General features: G+C 38.2%; 1 protein-coding gene across 1 annotated transcript in view; it reads left to right on the top strand.

Moving 5' to 3' along the window:
* The window catches only part of LOC122399111 (neurexin-1), a 455,816-nt gene that overhangs the window by 325,360 nt on the left and 109,001 nt on the right, over nucleotides 1–21,455 (top strand). The gene's annotated exons all lie outside the window — the stretch shown is intronic.

Genomic DNA, 21,455 nt, shown 5'->3' with positions numbered 1-21,455 from the left:
AATAGCCATGAGACTTTAGAACAGTATAAATATGAATGAAAATCAACCTTCTTACAATTTTCCAATTCTGAAATAATAAATCCATAAACCAGTCATGATGTATCGTTTTTCAATATTACTGTAAATTGGCGGGCCACGACAGAAACAGGTTCCGGAATAAAAGTTTACGGAATATTAAACACAGGGACGATAAATCTGGGGCACGTTGTTAATTAAGAATTAACGCCCGCGAATTCAATGAAACTGTATTCGAGGACGCGGCGATCGTTTCGCCGCCATAAAGTCGCGAGAATTTATTCGTCGTTCGACGTGCCTACATATGTCGGATATTGTAAGCCGCTTAGAACAGCGTAAATGTCGACCGATAATCAGACGCGAGTTCGCGCCGGTGCTTGGAAATAATCGGTCCAATAAATTCGAGACATCATGGAATTCGCGAATTTCCCTCTTCTCGATCCCGCGACCCGCCCGTAATTGCAAGAGTGACAGTCTCGCGGCATTAACTGCCATTGTTTCGTGCTTCCGTCGCGCGTGGACCAGGATCGAACGATGTGCATCGATACGGAGAACGATCGATTATCCAGAACGAAGATTTCGTTGACTTTATTGCACGATAATGAAGAATGTTGCGAGACAACGAATATTTTCTGAGTTTCGCCACTGACTGTGTTGTAGTTCGCTGCGTTGGCTTCTTTCCAGAGTTGAACAAACTTTATTCTCGAACAAATCGATAGGCATCACGCAATTATGCTTGAGAAGCTTGTGAGAGATCTTTGGTTTTTATTGTATTTTTTTCTCAATTTTTTCTGATTTTAAACGGTGGCCAAAATTGTTGTAAATGAGTGTTTAGAGTATTCTTTATCATACATTGTTGTTTCGTTTACGAAGAAGCAAAAATTTTAGATTAATTCGTTAATTAGATTGCATTTACGTCTCGCTCGTAAATTTGTTTATGAATTAGAACGCGATAACGGATACTTTAAACCGATATCCAGACGAGCGCGAACCAAGAGATGAAGTTGGTTTACGATTGAATATAAAATTTTTATCGGTTATTCGGAAAGACAATTTCAGCACTCCCGCTTCCTTCCGCGTCGTATTTGATTACGTTTAAATACACGATCCGGTGAAACTTCATTCTAGATTTTTATATCCGTTAGCACGGGGGAAATAAGACCGTGGAGTTTCACTCTGTAAATTTTTACAAAGGTAGTAGTTTAGATTCGAGGAAATATTTGCACCGTTGGTCGAAAGTTTAGAATCATTAACAGGGTCAAAAATGGTTTACATGTTTCATATTTTGGCCTCTAGTTTGCTTTACATCTCAGAAGAAGCTTAAACTCACAAAATTTAGTATATGTAAATTCATAGATAACTCAGAAGTTAGCAAATAAAAATGAAGACTGATGGAAATAGATAGAATAATAGAAACTGATAGAAATAAATTTCAGAAGAATGAATTTACTGAGATTTTTACTTAATTCATAGATAATCAATTCCTCCAGAAAAAAAACGAACTCGAATGAATATCCATACCTATAGTTCTCAGTATATAATACATGTTGCAACTGAATTTCTATTTTCCTAATTCGATAGTAAATTATCGACTCCCTTTCGCGGCGCTCAGAGAATCCCTTTGTCCTATTTTCAGATACCCAGCCAAAATTAAGTCGTAAAAATTAACGTAACGATCACGTAATTTCAACAGGCCTCCAGAAAGCAGCAACCTGAGGACATCAGCAGATACAGCGTCGACTAATCAACCTTCATTTTCAGGACACCGTTCAGATATCACGAGAGTATAGCGAATGAACGCGAACCCCCTACGCGTGTTCCCTCGCAATTCTCAATCACTTTCGCGCGACGTTTTGTCGAAATCCGTTCCAGTGTCCCTCCCTCTCGTTCCGAGCGAACTAACAGCCGAGCCAAAACGTCAGATCGAGCTTAAGAATACGAATCGTAATCGCAATAATCGGGCTCAGAGGATCGGTAGAGCGTTCCAAAGACCGATGGAGTCGTTGACTCGCGCGGACCGTAGCCGTGGACAAAATTTCTAAAATCAGTTCTCAATGTTACTGTCTATTGCGCGCCGTCGTGGTCGAAAATCGGGCTGCGACACACACGCAAATTGGACCTATACGACCGGGTGTTAAGAAGGCTGCGGCGACGATAAGTGCAAGGCGACTTCACGGCGCCGTGGTCACCTTCACCAGCCCAGAGTCCCACTTGGTAAGCCTCAGTATCCAACGCTTTCAAAACAATCAAAAAAAAAAATTTATCAAAAAATGAGCAAAAAAAGAATTACAAGCGAATGAAGCGCAACAGAGAGCTCGTGTCTGTAAGCGCGCTCTCTTTCTCGCTGATTGGCCCGGCCACTTGATACGCACCTATATAATTACTCTACTTATACAGGGTGTTCATCTACCGATGGGAAATCTCTTGCCAAGATACGGCGAAAATCGAGAATTACGTTCGGGGATTTGATCATGTTCTCTGGAAATTAAAGGAATTTTCATTCCTCTCTATAGAATTTTTGAGATTTTTTTAAAGCACAATTAAATTATTTTTCATCGTTCGAGGGCTTAAAACATAGTCTTGGAATTTTTGATGATTTTAAATATAGTCACACGTTTCATTTTTGAGGGTGCATTACAAGGCTAAATAATGTATATTTATCTATTTTCATTATTTAAATCAGATTTACTTAATATTATGTTCAATTTATCGCAGAATTTTTATTCGATTCTTCTCTATATATAGAATTATTTTTGAGATTCTTTTAAATCAGAATTAAATTATTTTTTATCGTTCGAGGTTTAAAACATGGTCGAGTATATTATTCTCTTGAAATTTTTAATGATTTTAAATATAGTCACTCGTTTCATTTTTGATGGTGCATTACAAGATTAAATAATGTCTATTTATCTATTCTCATTATTGAAATCAGATTTGCTTAATATTACGTTCAATTTATCACAGAATTTTTAAATTCTTCTCTATATGTAGATTTATTTTTGAAATTCTTTTAAATAAGAATTAAATTATTTTTTATCGTTCGAGAGCTTAAAACATGGTCGAGTATATTATTCTCTTGGAATTTAGTATAATTTTGAAATCAATTTTGCTTAATATAACGTTTAATTTATCGCGAATTTATGTATCATTCGTTCATTCTGAATGTTTTGAGAATAAAATAGAATTTCTACGGTCGATTGTCGTCGTATTTTGGCATCGTCCCCGAAAGACAGGCCCACCTGTAGTTAAACGACCTGTATATATATAGAAATTGGCTAACTCTCACGCGAAACTTAGCTTTTTAGCGAGGAGCGATCACCAGAGCACCAACTTTTCTTCTCGAACCACTCACGTACCCTGCTCTACTCTCCACCTTTCTGTTCGTTTCTTTTCTTTATCTTTGTCGAAAGAAACGCGCGACGCGGACCGGGAACGGGGGGAAATCGGCACGACGATGAAAAGTTTCGAGACGAGTTCTCGAACTGCCATCCAGTTTTTCGATTACGGTCCGCGATCCACCGTGCTCCTCGATGGTTTGAATGATCAAGCAAGAGCAACCGGGGTTTGCGTTAACGCCGGGTAACCCGGAACCGATGGGAATTTCTCCACTGGAGAAGTTTTGATCGAATTTTTTCGACTCTCTATATTTTAATAATACCATCAGAATTCTCTTTTCCCGGCGTAACCCGACGATTACCGGTTCTCCATCCGCGGATCGTAATAAAACCGTACACGGGACGAGATATATAATATTTTATCGGGAATAAAAATTGAATAAAAACGAAAGACTCGAGTTTCCGTGGAACAGTCGTGCCGATTTCTCATCGTTTCCCCCCGCAAGCTTTCTTGTGAATGGGTAGGAAGTCTGTCACGATTTGTATATAGTTCACGCGTGGGGATCTTGATCACGATCTTAAAGCTAGCCTCTATAGGTACACCACTGGTCACTGCACATGCACGCAATAATCTTCGCTCCTCTCGGTATTGTCATCACTGTCACTCATCTCGTCACGATTCATTCATCTCTGTACGCATCGTGGATCATTTGTCTTTTAACACGTCGAACTTTAACGAACGCGAAGTTTCACGAACCCGCAGAATCGTTGCAACTTTGTCGATCGATCATCGCGTAAAAATGAATTCGCCTCGAAAGAGTTGTCACTCTCGATCGTGTGAACATCGTTGCTCGACGAGTGAAATTAAATTTTTGTTCGATTGCTCGTTGACGACGCGTGTAAAGTCGCGATCGCGTGTTCTCAATAATAGATATTCATGTCATCGAATCATCTTCTGTTGCCTCGTGGAATGAGCGACTAATGAACGTCTGATAATTGCCTTTAGCTCGAGCACTGATATGCATGAGGAAAGAGGAACGGAACGAATCGCACCGCCTGCATGTTGTCGCAACAAAATCTACGTATAATTGTTCTTTCAGGACGAAAACGGACTAACCATGCCCGTCACCGTGACGGCTGCCTTCATTACGACGATCGGTTTGCTCGTGAAAACAATGCTGAAACAGGGACGTTGACAGTATCGAAAATTTCGAAAATCAGAAAAATATTTTACACTCGAAACTAGCTAAGTTCGACCAGCTCTGGGAAAAATTTTAATGGGAGATTCTAGAGGCCAAAATAAAACGAAAATCAAGAATACCAACTCGTTGATTGAAACTTCGTTAAAAAGTTATTAAAAAATTAAATAAAAAATTTCAAATCATTCTGGAAAAATTATTTTCGGTTGCGGGGATCAATTACAATCATTTTTGGTGAATACACATACCACCGAAATCCTACGCGCTTTCGAGATAAAAATTCTTTACCGAAAATGTCTGACCATGCGTTGACATGTTTCACTGAAATTTGTCTACAAAATTAAAAACTTTCAAATCGTTCTAAAAAAATTATTTTCAGTTGCAGGGGTCCATTTCAATCATTTTTGGTCAATAGACATACCCCCGAAATCCTATGCACTTTCGAGAAAAAAATTCCTGGAAATGATTAAATTTTCGGTGAAAAAAAAAATTTCAAATCGTTCTGAAAAAATTATTTTTGGTTGCAGAGGTCCATTACAATAATTTTTGGTGAATACACATACCACCGAATTCCTACGCACTTTCGAGGAAAAAATTCGTGTAGGTGGACAAATTTTATTAATAACTTGTAACAATAATTTTGTTAATAATTTTTTCAACAAATTGGTATTCTTGATTTCCTATGTTGACCTGTACAATCTCTCATTAAAATTTTAAAATGACTAGAAAACTTAGAATGTTTAGAAGAATATTTCTCAACTCGATCGAGTTTCCCATCCACGAAGGGTTGAAATTCAGTGATTAAAAGTTCTCCTAAATTTTACTATAAATTCGTTTGTAGCAAATAGTTCGTAAACAATAATTTTAGAAACGAAATGAAACAAGTTGACCAGAGTTGAAAGTTCTCGGTTTTCATTCGACGAAAGATTTTTTTAACGTCGAGTTCCGTTGCACCGAGAATAACCGATTTGCCAAGATCGCGGGAGGCTAAAACGTCGCTGGATCACCATCGTTTTCCGTGGCAAAAGGGAGGAGTGCATAAGGTTATCCGTCCATCGGCGACCAGCGCTAGACCATCAAAGAAATTTGGACTTCCGGCCCAACGTTCCGCTAACAGGATCAGTTCAGCTCGTCTCACGATCGTTTCACGTTACACAGAAAGAACACACACGTACCCCCCAATACCCTATATACATACACGAGTCACACGTAACACAGAGACGTACGCCCCACCTCCCTACCCCCTTTTTGTTTCTCTCACCTGGCGGAATAAGCTCTCTCTAAATTCTCGTCTACGGGGCTCGAGGTTGTACGAGTGTGTACCCAATGCCTTCGCGTAACCACGACACCAATATCGTAACTCTTGCGCAGCTGCAGCACGGTGGGGCTCTGGGTAAGAAAACACGAAATAACTTTGAATATATATTTCTCGATTACTCGGCTACCAGCGTGCCAAGTTCCCGGTGCAACGAACCCGACAGTGCCCCGTAGTCGGTGGTAGTTGGCACGCGGGGGAAACATCTTGCTAGAGAGTGACAGTAGGATGGGTGGAAATTTCTTTTGCTCCGGGCAGTTTGCTACAATTAAGATTCAGAGAACTCGACGACGTAGGTCGCTGAAACACAGTCGGGGTCGTCCTGCTAGGCAGCTTTCACTCAAACCGGTTCAAACTCTGTCAAACTTGGTCCAATGTAAAGCATTCACAGATATCTATCTTTTCTAAGGGAGATAATATACGATAGAATTTTAGTTTCTATTTATTTTGTTGGCACATTAATTATTTTCATTGATTTAATTGAGTTCATGTTAATGAAGCTGTATTTTCTTTTTTTTTGCATGTAAATTATTTTCATTGATTTAGTATTTGTTCAGCATCAATTTAATCATTGAATTCATACTGAAGAAGCTGCATTACTCGTGAGGAGTCACAAATACCTGTCTTTTCTAACAAAGACAATGTACGATAGAATTTTAGTTTTTACTTTCTTTTTTCTTTGCATGTCAATTATTTCCATTGATTTAATCTTTCATCGTCAATTTAATTATTGAATGAAGCTGCATTACTCGTGGGACGACTTGTGTTTACAAGGAAAGGAATCCAAGTTTATTTTTGATATATTACAATAAAAGTTGGGACCAATATTATCAAATTTTTTGGAGGTTAAAGTGATTTAGTTCTTGACTGTGTTTCTTTTTACTAACGGTGAAATAGTAGTTTTATAATATGAGCATTATTATTAGTTCAAGTTTGAAAGTATACAGAAATAATTTTGAACACTTCCTTGTTAGGGTTGTTTAAATTCTAAAGTAAAGAAATTGATCCGTTAATTGTAACAAGACTTGAACATTTGTTTTCTGCAAATTTTCTGTAAAATTTAGTTGAAAGTTTTACTTGGAGTTGGGCTAAAACTTTGGTGAAAATTATGTTACTTGCCACATAGAATAGCAATTCAGTGTGTATATTAATAGTTGGAAAGTATTATTCTTTCAATGTCCATCTAAATATTCTCGATTTCGAAGATAGCAGCTATGCAAAAGTAATATAGCGATAAGATATTGACAGCACCAGGTGAGTACTCATTTTATGTTCGTTACAGCTATTATTACGTTATTAAGACGTTAACTGCCAGAGTTATGGAAGATAATAAAAGTGACTCTCAATGGTATACGAACCCATTTCACTATATCATGGCTCGTGCTATATAAAATATTAAATCATAATCTTACGAAAAAAACAAATTTTAATTGCTTCCTATGACTATAATTAGAATTCCATTTTATTTAGTCCAAATATTCGTTCAATGAAATTTATCAGAGTCCATTTTTCACCAGAAATAACTTTACCACTCTGATCAGTATTTCCAATTTTAATGGCATCGTAAATAAATTGAGGCTTCTAAAAAATTGTCTCGTTTTGGAAAATTATCACTCGAACGCGAGATTTCACTGTTCCTTCGAGAAACCGTTAAGCGAAGATAAGTTTCGTGCGCCACGGCCTGGCTACTTTTGACAAAAGACCACGTTATGGGTCGTGACATAGTTCCTTGCGGTTATGCATCGACCTATAACATTGCACATCAAGCACGAAACTTGCAATTTGCACGAGGCAACTTGCGGTTCTGCAACTCGGGGGAACTTTGCTTCGACAGCTCTAGGCAAATGCAGGTACAGGCAAGCACGTTGATAGCCGCACAAAGGTGCATCGTGCGAGAGTTAAGAAGAGGATTTGTCCTTTAGACGTTTAGGGTCGCCATTACAACCATGATCCACCCATCAACAAAATTATTTTTCTCGTCGGTAAATTAAAATTCAATATATAAAGTCATAAATATCGACTCTATCCATAGAATATTCTTATGAAAAAATTCAAAATATTGAAAGCTAGTTCGTTGTTTTTAAATACAGAATTTTTATTAAAAGTAAGATCGAAACGTGGACGGGAATAATTTAAAATTTTTTTACACGGTGTATTCTTAAAGAATATACTTGAAGAAATATGTCAACATTTCGTGGACGTAGCAACGCTGTGAGGGAATCAAATGGCACGTACGTTAATTTATGTTTTGTGATTAGTATCTATTTCACGTTACCAATGCCCGTGGCATGATTAGTGACCGCAGATTTTCAATCGTTCGGCTGATCAATTTGCTTCTATTAGAAGCCCTGCATCAGCGAGACATCGGATCGCTCGATCAGCAATTGGTTTCGATTTATCTGTAAATTCGCGTTCGCTAATTTATACGGACACCTTTCGGTGAAACTAATAGTCATCCGATATACATATACATCCCGTCGACCTTAATTCCGTAGTTCTCCAAGAAGCAGATCGCTCATGGCAGCCGTCAGCCCCCTGATACTAACGACATTCTGACACGTCTCTATTCAGCAGATACTCTCGTGGCTCGAGTAACGTAATTTAACTTGCGGGCACATAATCCCCCGCGATCGCGATCTACACAAGACCCGGTTCCCCTCGGGGCGATGTAAATTTTTCACGCCAGCTCGGAAAAGATTCCATCGGTTTCGAAAATAACGTCTCGAGGTGTCGAAGTTAAAAAAAGACGCTAAAAGGATTTTATTTCTGCCTCGGAACGTCGCGCGAGAATCCGATACGGAGTTTATTCCGAATCCGGGGGCTGTACAGGAAATTGAAAATGATCGATCACGGGTAATTTTATTACCTTCCCTCGTGCATTTTGAAAATTTTAATTTTAGAGTGCTTATTAGATATTGGATAATGTATTTGGTGAAACGTAGTTTGTTTAATATTGTTTTTAATTTAATCGGGACTCCAATGCTTCTCTCTGATATTATTTTATATTAACGGCGGAGAACGGTGGAAATGAAATTCCGTTTTCCCTTTAGGAGTGTCTACTGTTTTGGAAGCTATTAATATTTTCTAGAAATGATAAATCCAAATGTTTCTACTGTTGAAAAACAATAATAGGTAAAAACAGTCCCTCTTTATTGTTTTTATATTATTCCAATTTGACTCGTTCTTTCTCAGCATTCTGTTTTTAATTCTTTCAAAATACGATGGGTTGTTCCTCGAGGCGGTTAACCGAGTTCCCGTCTCTGAATTATCGAATTATGGGAACTGATCGAACCGGAAGGGCGCGCAGGAGAGGAAAACCGACGTTTCCAGACAGGAAACTTTAAATGGAGATTAATTTCTTTGCTTGCGGAGGACGTTGGGGTCTGACAGTAACCGATTCGCCAAGGGATCGCGGGGAATGCGGTTTCGGCTTGAATCCTCGGTAGAACGGATCCTCCAAGGAGCAGGATGTCCTACCTAACCTTGGCTCCTAACACGTACAGTCCCTTGCGTTCCCTTACCTCGCAACATAACTAACTTACGACCCGCGGCAGCATAGCTTGAATCTCCCACGAGTTGCGCAACTACTCGCCCACGTCCTACGAAATGAAACTGATCTCGTATAGAAATTCAGCCACCGCCACACTGAGATTATATTAATTGATACTGCAAACTTGGTCGTTGGGTTCTTTCTCGATGTTGGTACACACGATTCTTTAAAAGAAATAATTCAATTTCAAACCCATCATGCAACCCTCTTTTCAGTGATAGTTCTAACAATTACTTCGAATCGTTTGTTTAGAAAATTTCCTTAATTAGAACCTTGAGTGAGCAGTATTGGTTTTCTTCGATTCTTCGAAAAATCGCTTTCTTACAGTCGTGTTTCTTGACTATGGTCACTTTCACAAATTATTTTCCCTCAAAGATTTTTGGATTCTAAAAGGATTCACATTAGTGACATCAACCCTTAAGAGAAGTCTCAATCTCAACTAAATTATTTTATTTAACTTTGATTTTTACCAAATTGGTAATTGGAAATCAACTTTCCTTTAAAACATTTGAAAAATAATGAACTAATGGAGGATTACATAAATTTTCAAATAGTTATGTTGACATGTATTTAACAATTATTAGTTTAAACTCGCAGAGGGAGTTCTTCTTTTCATATAAAATTCTTTTTACAAATAATATCAATGTACGACAAATGTTCGAATACAATCTCAAGAACGTAATATTTTCTATTTATATTCGAAAAATCAACCCTTGATTGTAAATAAAAAATGCTCTCTTAGAGGATCGAGACACTACTCTCTAATGAGACGAACAAACATGAAATATCTAATAATCGTACACAATCGAAGCCTCCACGTGCGCGTGAAGAATCGACTTCGCTCGAATTACTTCCATTAAATTTCCCTGGAAGATGGAACGCCCCAGGCCGAAGACATCCACTCGCGCAATAATGTCGGTAGCGTCTGTAATCCCCGTCAATACGTTCTACGTGAAATCCCACGCAGCATGGGACATGTTCTTGCTATAATGTCGCGCGGATATTCGCCAGGTGAACGTCCCGGGGATCACCGTATAGATGGCTCGATGGATATTCAACGGAAACGTTACATGAATATTTAACGAGTGCTCGGTCGATATAATATACGGAATTACGACGGAAAATTTGGATCGCCGAAGGAGGGAGAGGGGAGGGGACGCTAATAAATAGCAACAACGAGTGGAGCGGCGTCAAACGTGAGGGGAACTACGAACGAGCTTCGTCTCGCGAGCTATTAAAATTCCGTGAAACAAACGACGTCGCAAACAATTAGTCCGCCGGCGAATCGCGAAATATTCGTTTAAGTATAATACGGAGAAAACGGTGTTTTAAAAGTTTCGCGGCCCTCCGACGCGCGCCGCCCTGTTTTAACGAGACTGTTTATAACAGTACTTAACTTCGTAAACAGGGGACGGTGTTCCCGCGACTTTTGCTGCGCGGACTTCGACGATGTTTTCGCGTTTGTTTATTTGTCGTGGTCGTTTTAACGTTTCCTCGAGAACCGGGGTAATTCGCGAACAGAGACCCCTAACTGTTATTAAGTCATCGCGGAAATTATTTCGTTCCGTTAACTGTGACTTTCGATGCAGGGAATTAATTTATACTTTACTGTTGTTCGATCTCATCAATTTTGATAAACTTTTGGGTTTGTCGAGACTTTACAATATTGTGATTTTGTATAATATATGAAATTTAAATAATTACAAATGATTTTAAATTGTATTAGTAGGTATATAAATTCACTTATTCGTAATGGAATTAGGGTTGGGAAAATGTCATAGAACCATCTTGGAAGAAGTATAATTTATATCAAAATTAATTTGAGGAATATAAAATATTATTAGGGGATGATTTTAAAGCTTAGTAATGTATCCTACAATACACAAATTATAAATTGTATTAATAGAAATTCACTTATTCATAATAGAATTAAGGTTAGGAAAATGTCATAGATCCATCTTGAAAGAAGTATAATTTATATCAAAATTAATCTGACGAATAGAAAATATTATTACAGAATGATTTTAAAACTTAATAATGTATTCTACGATACACAAATTATAAATTGTGTCATTAGGTATATAAATTTACTCATTTATAATAGAATTAGGAAGATGTTATAGATCCATCTTGAAAGAATGAATAATTCATATCAAAATTAATCTGATGAATAGAAAATATTATTACAGGATGATTTTAAAACGTAATAATGTATCCTACAACACACAAATTATAAATTGTATTAATATGAATTTACTTATTTATAATAGAATTAGGAAGATGTTGTGGATCCATCTTACACGAAGTATAATTTATATTAACGTTAATCTGACGACCAGAAAATATTATTGCATCGACCAAATACCAAACCCCAGGTCCCCCAGAGTCGAACATACACATTACTTCGAAGTAATTTTACCCAGTCCCAGGTTAAACGAATTTTTCGATGTGTCTCCCAACATCCCTTTCACGGATTAAGCGTGTCCACCAGTCAGAGGTCCTTGCGGTTTTCCACGAATCCTGTGGCGAAGCCATTAGCAAAGAAGTCCCATAACCATCCTCGGTTTCGGTCTCTGAAGAAATTGAACATCAAACACGTCCGTGGCGACTCGGACCTCGCGGTGATTAAAAGGGTCTGATTACGTTCGGCGTGTTCGGTCTTCTACACTAATTAGAGTAGTTTATCCAGAGGAAGTTCACCAATTTCGACACGTCCGTTCGTTTCGCGTTTCAACGACCGCGTGGACGTTTGCAAATTTTTATCGTTCAAGATAAAAAATAAAGTAAAAGTAAATAATATAATAGGACTAAAAAAAGTAAATTAGATATCAAAACAAAGGGTACAGAGTGGTAAATTGGTAGAGAGAGAACAAGAGGAAAGATCAAACGTTTTCACGCGATAAGATACGGTCTCGCGCGTTAAGAGTCGCAATTACAAGATAAGCGTTAATGAGATCCCGTGGAAGACAAACCTCGTTTTATATCATTCGGCTGTTTCCTGGGCTGCTTTCATTTATCTTCGACCAAGGAAGATACGACACGCCCCAATTGCATAACTCAGTGCAGCGCACGGGGCACAGACGGTCGCCTAATTTTCCCACCGGTTTCCAGCGGGCGTACAATTTTGCGATTTTTGCGCCGATTGCGCCGAAACTTTTGGCCGATGATGCGCCGATAAGGGCGCCCATTGTGCCACGGAATTCGCGGGTCACCGTTTAATTTGCATATCTCGAAACGTGGAAATTTTAATGCACATTTTAATGTAAATACCGCGGAATTTTCTGTGCCCGGTTACCGGTTGATAAGCCTCTCTCGGACAAACAGCGATTTACATATTCCCGCAACGGGTGCCGTTCTTGTTTCCGCCAACCGTAAAAGACGTTCGAAACGTTTTCGTTCCAAACCGCATGCCCCGCTATTTTGGTCGCGCGTCTGCGAATTCGAAACGACGGGAGCGTGAATTTTGCGGGGTTTCTTGTTCGGGATTGCCCGGTCGGGAACGTTCCAGTTTTATAATTTACGTGGACCATTCGGAGCATTTCAAGCTGCAATTTTCTGAAAATTCTCTGAAGTACCCAAACGTTAACAGTCGTTGCCGCGAGTCGCGCTTTTGCAACTTTAATTAGCCGGAATCTCCGCAGAAATTGCAGCTTTCGAACTCGTTCGCGAAAGAGGTCGAAAGATAATGCCGGGGTTTGTGCACGCCTGAAAATATTTACCGTGGATGTCGCATTGTTTATCGATGTTTAACATCCTCTTGACAAATGTTTCTTGCCTTTTGATTCCTCTGAACGTCGGAGTGCACCGTCGACATTAATGTTTTATAATCCTCGACAAATCCATGACTCGATATATTGTAACTCAAATGAATCATATATTTTATTAAACTATAGAATGTACTTAATATGCAAAAATATAAGAAATACTTAAAAATACGAATTATTATATTTAGGGATTTACAAAGCTTCCATATCATTAATTCTATTAACAAAAATATGAATTTGCAAGATCCCCAGTTTAATAGTAAGTAATTCTTATGAACCGTCTACGTAAAGTAGACAAATTGTGAAATGACCATTTGTCAAACTTCAGAACCAGTCAACATACATATCAACATGTGTGTGTATTAAATTCATACTATTTTAGATGTGATCGTTAAAAATTCATTATTCATTAGTACAAAAACTGACTCTCAGAGATTAAATTTTTTATTCGATGTTCTGGCATTTGTTTTTTCAACGAAGTGGTGCAACTCAAGAAAACTGTACCCCATTTTGCAATCTATTAATTTCAAACTAAATTCCAATTTTGACCAACGCAGGAAACAGCTACTACAGTTGGAAAATTCGTCGCTGAGGCATTGTTTCTCCAAATTTTCCATACATTTTCCACAGTGTTGACTTGTCGCGACCGTGGTGCAAGGGGTACGTCGAATTTCGTGGTTTGGTACACGTCGTGGAGGATTAGACGGGTCGAGTCCACGGATTAGTAAATAATTTATTTCGCCAAGTAATTTAACTTTTCTAATTGATCGTCTCCGGGCGGCTTCCGTTTCCGTTTCCGTTGGCAATTTCGACGGGGAATGGGAGACGGTTCTCCCGAAGTGGTGTCGAAGGGTCGAAAAGAGGAAGGGTTAGAGGCTGAAACGTCGAAGGGCGCGGGGGCGAAAGACCGAGTTTCGGTATGAAATATCCTCCTCCCGTGCCACGACGAAGCACCACTTTGCGGATCAGACTTTCCAGACGAATTTCTGCGGGGAAAACGGAGAAGGGCGGGTCGAGTGCGGAGGGCAGGAATTGTCGGGCGGGGAGGGGCCGGGAACAGAGGAAGAGAATAGCTACCTCGTCTAAACGAGATTTCTCATTCCCAGCTAATTCGAGAGACTTCACCCTGGAACGAGTTCTATGATTCATCGCGGCGGTCCTCGAGGACTCGCAAAAATGGTTTCGCGTCCGGCCCGATGGGATTTGCTTTCCAACGATGATGTAAACGTTCCCCTTCTCTGATATACTTCTTACTCCCGGCGTTTAATCCATTTTTAATCACACGTTCCCTCAAACTCGCGATCAATTTTCTTCTACAACTATTTTTATTTATAATTAGGAACTACCAAGAATTATACTGTATTTATTGACTCTGTTCAAAGAAGCTTACTGTAAATTTTCAAGAATTCAGTCGAGTAAATTTTTTACAAATTTTATTAAAAATTACGAATGAGTCATTTTGACTGTGTTGGTTAAGATGTAAGTGAGACTTGTCATGTGCAATTTTATTCTCAGAGAACGAATTTTTATTCATAATTCGGACGTACATTAACGCTGGAATTACCAACAATTGTACCATATTTATTTACTTTCTTCAAAGAAACTTACTGCAAATTTTCGAGAATTCAGTCGAGTAAATTTTTTACAAGCTTTATTAAAAATTACGAATGTGTCATTTTGACTGTGTTGGTTAAGATGTAAGTGAGACTTGTCATGTGCAATTTTATTCTCAGAGAACGTATTTCTATTTATAATTAGGACGTGCATTAACGCTGAAATTACCAACAATTATACTGCATTTATTTACAGAATTTATTTACTCTCTTATAGAAAATTACTGTAAATTTTCGAGAATTCAGTCGAGTTTTACAAATTTTATTAAAAATTACGAATGTGTCATTTTGACTGTGTTGGTAGTTCCGGTGTTGAGACGTAAGTGAGACTTGTCACGTGCAATTTTATTCTCGGACATTTCTATTTCTATTCTGAATTTGTATTTTTAGAACCGAGTATCGGAAATGTTTGCTTTAAGGGAAGCTCCCGGCCACGTTCAATTTTATATTTAGTCTTTTTATTTTAACCTGGAAAGAGACATTATTTTATCGACAGAATAAGCTATAGATTTTTCTTTCCTTTCTGTGTAATTGAAAAATGAAACCATCGCTCGAAAGGTAACAATAAAATTGCTACATATTTTTACGGTATCGTTCACACGTTTACGAAATGAAATTTAATCCGTGCTCGATTCGTCTTCGACGCGAGAAAATAAAGTTCATGACGATAGTCGTAAGTAACGAGAACATCGATATCTGCACTCGTCATAATCGTTGACGTTGATTTTAATTACAAACGCGCGAAGTTTTCGGCCGCGCGACCCGTCAGTCGTCACGGGAAATAGGTTTCAACGGGTTGACCGTGACGGCTGTTAAATAGGAACAAAGGCAAAGTAGGGAAAAGCCTCTTTGGTGGAACATTTTTCTCCTAATTAACAAGGTAAGCAATTAATAAGCGTTTCGAGGGAGATAACGAGCTCATTACCAAAGCGAGGGGAGTATTCGCGTTAACGATAGGGACTCGTTCTCGAGTTTCACGCTTCCTCGTCCTCCTTTTCTTATCCACGGCCCTTCCAGCGACACACCGAGCCTCGATCCTTCATCCTAGAATTTCCCCGGCACGGGAAATGGAAGAACAATTCGCTTTGTCTCCCCGTATCTCCTTTCCTCTCTCGGTTTCCCGGATCAGCCGCGTTTCTTTGCGAACCACTCGCATCAAAAACTCTGCCAGATTGATTTTATCGGGGGACAGACTCGATCGCGTTTGCTTCGGTTTCTGAGGGAACTTTGGCATGTTTATGAGACCGCGACTGACGTCGAACGAGAACAAACGTAATCTCGGTGGGTCTGCAAAATTTTCAAGCCATTCGTATTCTTCGTCCAACAGTTTATTCACTTCACCACTTTAGTGGACAAAACCTTTCTACACCTGCCAAAATTATTAAAATATTTTCATATCTTGTTTGAAAAGAGTTTAGGGAATTAAGTTACAACTGATGTATATTATATTTAATTTTTGAAACAAATCTTCCTTGGAAAGAGTTTAGAGAATTAAATTATAATTAATGTATATTATATTTAATTATTGAAACGAGTCTTTCTACACCTGTCAGAATAACTAAAAAATGTTTACGTGTCTTGTTTGGAACGAGTTTATGGAATTAAATACCACAATTAATGTATACTATATTTGATTTTCGAAACGAATAGTACAGCAAGAACAATTGATGCTCTCGCCTAAAATTAAGTAGAAACGTCGAGCATTGGGCGGACGCGTCGGACAAGTACCGAATCGGTCGTCGAACGAACGAACTTCCCAAGCGTCGATTAACTCGAAACTCTGTCGTCGCGCCTCGTGGACCTCGATGTTACGAATTCACGAAATCGTTAACCGCAGTTTTTCCCGCGAGAGCAACGCAGACGCTGGGATTCGGATGCATTCTCGTTCGGTGATCTTCGATTTCCATTTCCGCCTCGGTGCGATTGTCCATTCGCCCCTGTTTCGGGATAACGCTCGAAAACGGCGGTAAACGATCGATTTCGTTCGCCGGTTAATGGACGATCCAGCAACCGCTGTACTCGACGCTTGGAATATTTTGTTCGTCGGGGTCTCTTTTTCACTTTCGATCGCGTTTACCTTCACCGTTTCCCGTCTTTTTAATCGCTCCGATATCCACGCGGTTTAATCGTCCGCGTCGATTTCTTCTTCTCTGTTGGTTATCGCGGGAATTTTGTTCCTCGAGCCCTTTCGAAAACGGAAGGGAATTAAACGTCGAGAGATCGTTTTGCAATAGGCAAACAGTCATGATCCATGATACAGTTTAGAAACGAGTGTCGCGATTAATTTTCTCAAAGAAACACGGTAAATTCTTTCTTTCAATGAGATAAACTCGTAATTAAAAATTGGATCTAATAATTCGATATTAGAGAGGTTCTTTTATCGAAAAATAAGAATTGTTTTCTATAATTTATCGAGAAGAGAATAATTTTCCCAAAGAAACACGGTAAATTCTTTCTTTCAATGAGATAAACTCGTAATTAAAAATTGGATCTAATAATTCGATATTAGAGAGACTCTTTTATCGAAAAATAAGAATTGTTTTCTATAATTTATCGAGAAGAGAATAATTTTCCCAAAGAAACACGGTAAATTCTTTCTTTCAATGAGATAAACTCGTAACTAAAAATTGGATCTAATAATTCGATATTAGAGAAGCTCTTTTATCGAAAAATAAGAATAGTTTTGTATAATTTATCGAGGAGAGAATAATTTTCCCAAAGAAACATGGTAAATTCTTTCTTTCAATGAGATAAACTCGTAACTAAAAATTGGATCTAATAATTCGATATTACAGAGGTTCTTTTATCGAAAAATAGGAATTGTTTTGTATAATTTATCGAGGTTTGAAACTAGAGAAAATTATTTTCCCAAAGAAACACGGAAAATTCTTTCTTTCAATGAGATAAACTTGTAACCAATAATTCGATATTAGAGAGGCTCTTTTATCGAAAAATAAGAATCGATTTGTATAATTTATCGAGGAGAGAATAATTTTCCCAAAAAAACACGGTAAATTCTTTCTTTCAATGAGATAAACTCGTAACTAAAAATTGGATCCAATAATTCGATATTAGAGATACTCTTTTATCGAGTGAATTAAAAAATAAAAATCGTTTTGAATAATTTATCGAGTTTTGAAACAGAAAAAGAACTTTAATATTCTTCCAATATACAAAAGATGCAAATCAAGGTTTTACGTGAATCTTTGTTGAAAAATATTTTCCCTTTCCAGGGAGGACTGCTTTAAGACTGTTGCTATTCGAAAAATCAATACACGGTGGTCTGCATATAGAAACTTACGTTGCCAGCGTCTAATATGCTCTTAGTCGCTTCATCTCGTTAACTTTTCTCGGTAGATCGAATTATCGGAGCAATTTTCTTACATAAACCTTTGAGTTTCTACGCTGGGGATGATTTTGTATGCACAGAGATTGAACAAAGTAATGGAGGAGCAACAAGAAGATGAACAAGCTATTTTCAGTACCTACTCGCAACTGCGCGACAGTTAAGAATATTAGCATAATGTTGGGCAAAGTCATGAAAATTAACAAAACGTTTCGAACGTTGAATAAAATAATAATTTTGCTGAGTACATTTACAACACTCAAACTAGGCAAATTAAATTGTGTTTTTAATGTTTAACCATCGGATTGTTAATGAAAATTATTGATTATTGGCCACGTGTATTCACGAAATTCAGTTTCTGTTTTGAAATTTTACATTTATGGGAATTTTAGATTATTTTATAACTTCAAGTAATTGCATTTGAATTTTTTAATTGGTGGGTGTATAATCACAATTGTCTAGGTATGAATAATAGTTATTGTCATAGTTGAATAAATGATAAATTATATCCCTTTATTATTAGTCAAATTATTTGTAGATATAAAAATGATGAAAAGGATATTAATAATTCCACTAACACTATTCAGTTTTAATATTTTTTTATTATAATTATAATTTACGATTCGTAAATTTTATTCATATTTTCAAAGCATAAAACTAGTTAAAAATACAATACAATCTAAAAGGACTCAATTACTCGATTAAAAAAAAATTTAATCAAATCGAACGAACGAAGTGTTATGACCACGAAATTATCAATTTTGATGAGAAAAAAAGAAGTTTAGCCACCGAATCAGGTTACTATTGTCGTTTCGAACGATACCGTAGTTGTGAGGAAACTAATTACCAGCGAGGCTTCGCAACTCTGAGCGAGAAATTCAAAACATGCGACGCGAGTTCGAAAATTTCGCGACTAATTGCGATCAGAACGCGTATCAGTGCGATGCTGGAAACGATGTTTCGACGAACAGGAACGAAGGCGCCAAGTTGATGCCGTAGCCGGGGCAGGGTTGGCAAATTTAAGGGAAACAAAGGCAGGAAGTATAAATAATGAGCCTCGTTACCGTGAGTTTTCGACCTGGCTCTTCATCACGAAAATTGGCCCGACTGTCATGGAACCGCAATTACACTTCGCGTACCACGGGCCACGGTTCCCCGCCGAACCGCTTTGAATCCGAAATTACAGGTCCTTCTGCTTCGAGGGACAATCGGTTCACAGAAACAAAAGAGTCTGTTTTCCGGCAGGAAATTTTGAATGCTTATGGCGTCCGCTGGACAAAGAACCCGCGACGTCCGTGTCCGTGTCCGTGTCCGTGTCCGTGTCCGTTCCAAGGAATAAAGACACGAAATTGTGGTATCTATTTCTCCATTTTTATTTTGGCTACAGTTTTTAGTGATAAATAGAATAGTCACGCGATGCAATCTATGCTGTACTACGGTGGAAGTCCCTCTAACGCACGAAAGCGTAACAAGAAATAGCTGTTTACGTTCCTTGAGACAATATTGTTCTATGTAAAGTTTCTCCCATGGTGTCGTCCGCGAGCGTAATGAACAAGCCGCGGTATGAAAAAGTCGAAATGCAAACTGCAAGTTTCGCGCCTTAGCATTTAGTGCTCCCCTTGGAATACATTAAGGCTCATTTATCGTTCTTGTTACGTTGCTCCCGAGCAAACCGGATAATGGCGGGTGAAGTTTACTGGAATGGAAAGTGTAATTTCGGTTTTAAATCGAGATTGCGACGGTATTAAAAAAGGATCACGGATGGATTGAAATATCCGTGAAATCTCAGTTTATTACGGTTCAAATTTGTGATTCTTCTCTTTCTAATAATGAACTTTTATGTTTTCGAGTTTGACAATTATTTAAAATAGCAAACTCTTGCTGTAATTAACAAATAAAATACTCGAGATAAATGAACCTAAAAATTGGTTGATTTTCTTGTAAACGAAGTTTCCTTTTTGACATATTTTTCCGTGAAAATTCCCTGTCCATATTGTACAAAGACCTGCATTCACATTTTATCGAGTAAACAACCCCCAAATTAAATTTTGTAAAATTCCTCTCGTGGGTCCCGGTTGGTCCAGGGTGCCAAAGTGTCTAGACACGTCGCTGGGCAGCAGCAACAGTTGCAGAGGGGACGTTCAATATTCCAAAGACAACTCGTCCAGAGTATTAGAGCCCCGATAGTCGAAAGTAGCGTGGCTATTATTAAAGTCTAGGTACGTTATAAGGTCAGGGGTGCTTCTTGAATAATGCAGCTCGCGTCTGGCCGTTATGAATCCGCATCAAACAAAATGGGTCCAATGGCGGTCGCTCGGTTTCCTTCCCCCGGCATTATTCGTTTCTCTTTCTCGTGGCTCCGCGAATGCCACTGTAAAAACGTGTCGCGCGTTCGCGTCGCTCTCGTCGATGGAACAGATGTCCGATAATTTCGTCGAGATGTTAAACGGAGGGTGCAAAATCCTTTTTATTTAAAAGCGCCAGCCTGGAAACGCGACTTAGTTGACCGTAGGGACGCGGTTTTAGTAGGTCGCCATTCTTAATGTTCGATGTTCGATGTTCGATGTTCGATGTTCGATGTTCGCTGGGGAGTTTGCTATCGAAAGTAATGCACATTGGAGAGTTTTGCTATCGAGAATAACGTTCGATGCCCACTTGAGAGGATAAACTATAGTACTTTTTATTCTAGAGATGTGTTTCTTTATTTATGAATTCTGGTTGTATCGTTTGCTAAATAATGACTTAAACATTTATGTGTCGCTGTTAAAATAACGAAAAACAAAGTGTAAATTGTGTTAGGAAACGATATTTTGCTAAAGAAGGATAGATTGTATAAAAAAGGGAAGAATTACAGAAAGCTGATTTATTCTTGTTTCATGTGCTAAGAATACAGTTGAATTAAGTTATAACAATAATTTAGCAACGTGCAGGACCTTCGTTATTCTCAAGAACTTCAATTAGTCGATTTTTCTTACTTCGTATTAGATTTTTGATTCTATAATCCACCCGATCCTCACTCATATTTCACACGAGTTTCCATGTGTCTATATTCACATAAATCCATTTGCCCATTACATTATGTATAAATTCTAAATTTCCAAACGCCATTTACCTCACATTTCAAGATTCATTAATGAAAATCAACTGAATTGCTAGGTATACTTGCTGTATATATAAAATTGAAAATTTTGGGGTTGGTCACAGTTATCACACGCATCGAAAGTTCTCACGATTCTCTCAACGAGTCCACCCGATCCTCACCCACATTTCACACGAGTTTGCGTGTATCTTGCCCAGACATCCTCCGTTAAACATTTC

This window comes from Colletes gigas, unplaced genomic scaffold, assembly GCF_013123115.1.
Source record: "Colletes gigas isolate AHSC1104 unplaced genomic scaffold, ASM1312311v1 Colletes_gigas_Sc00012, whole genome shotgun sequence".
In the NCBI taxonomy this organism is placed as follows: Eukaryota; Metazoa; Arthropoda; class Insecta; order Hymenoptera; family Colletidae; genus Colletes; species Colletes gigas.
The sequence above is the reverse complement of the archived record's forward strand: the minus strand, read 5'-3'. Positions and strand labels throughout refer to the sequence as shown.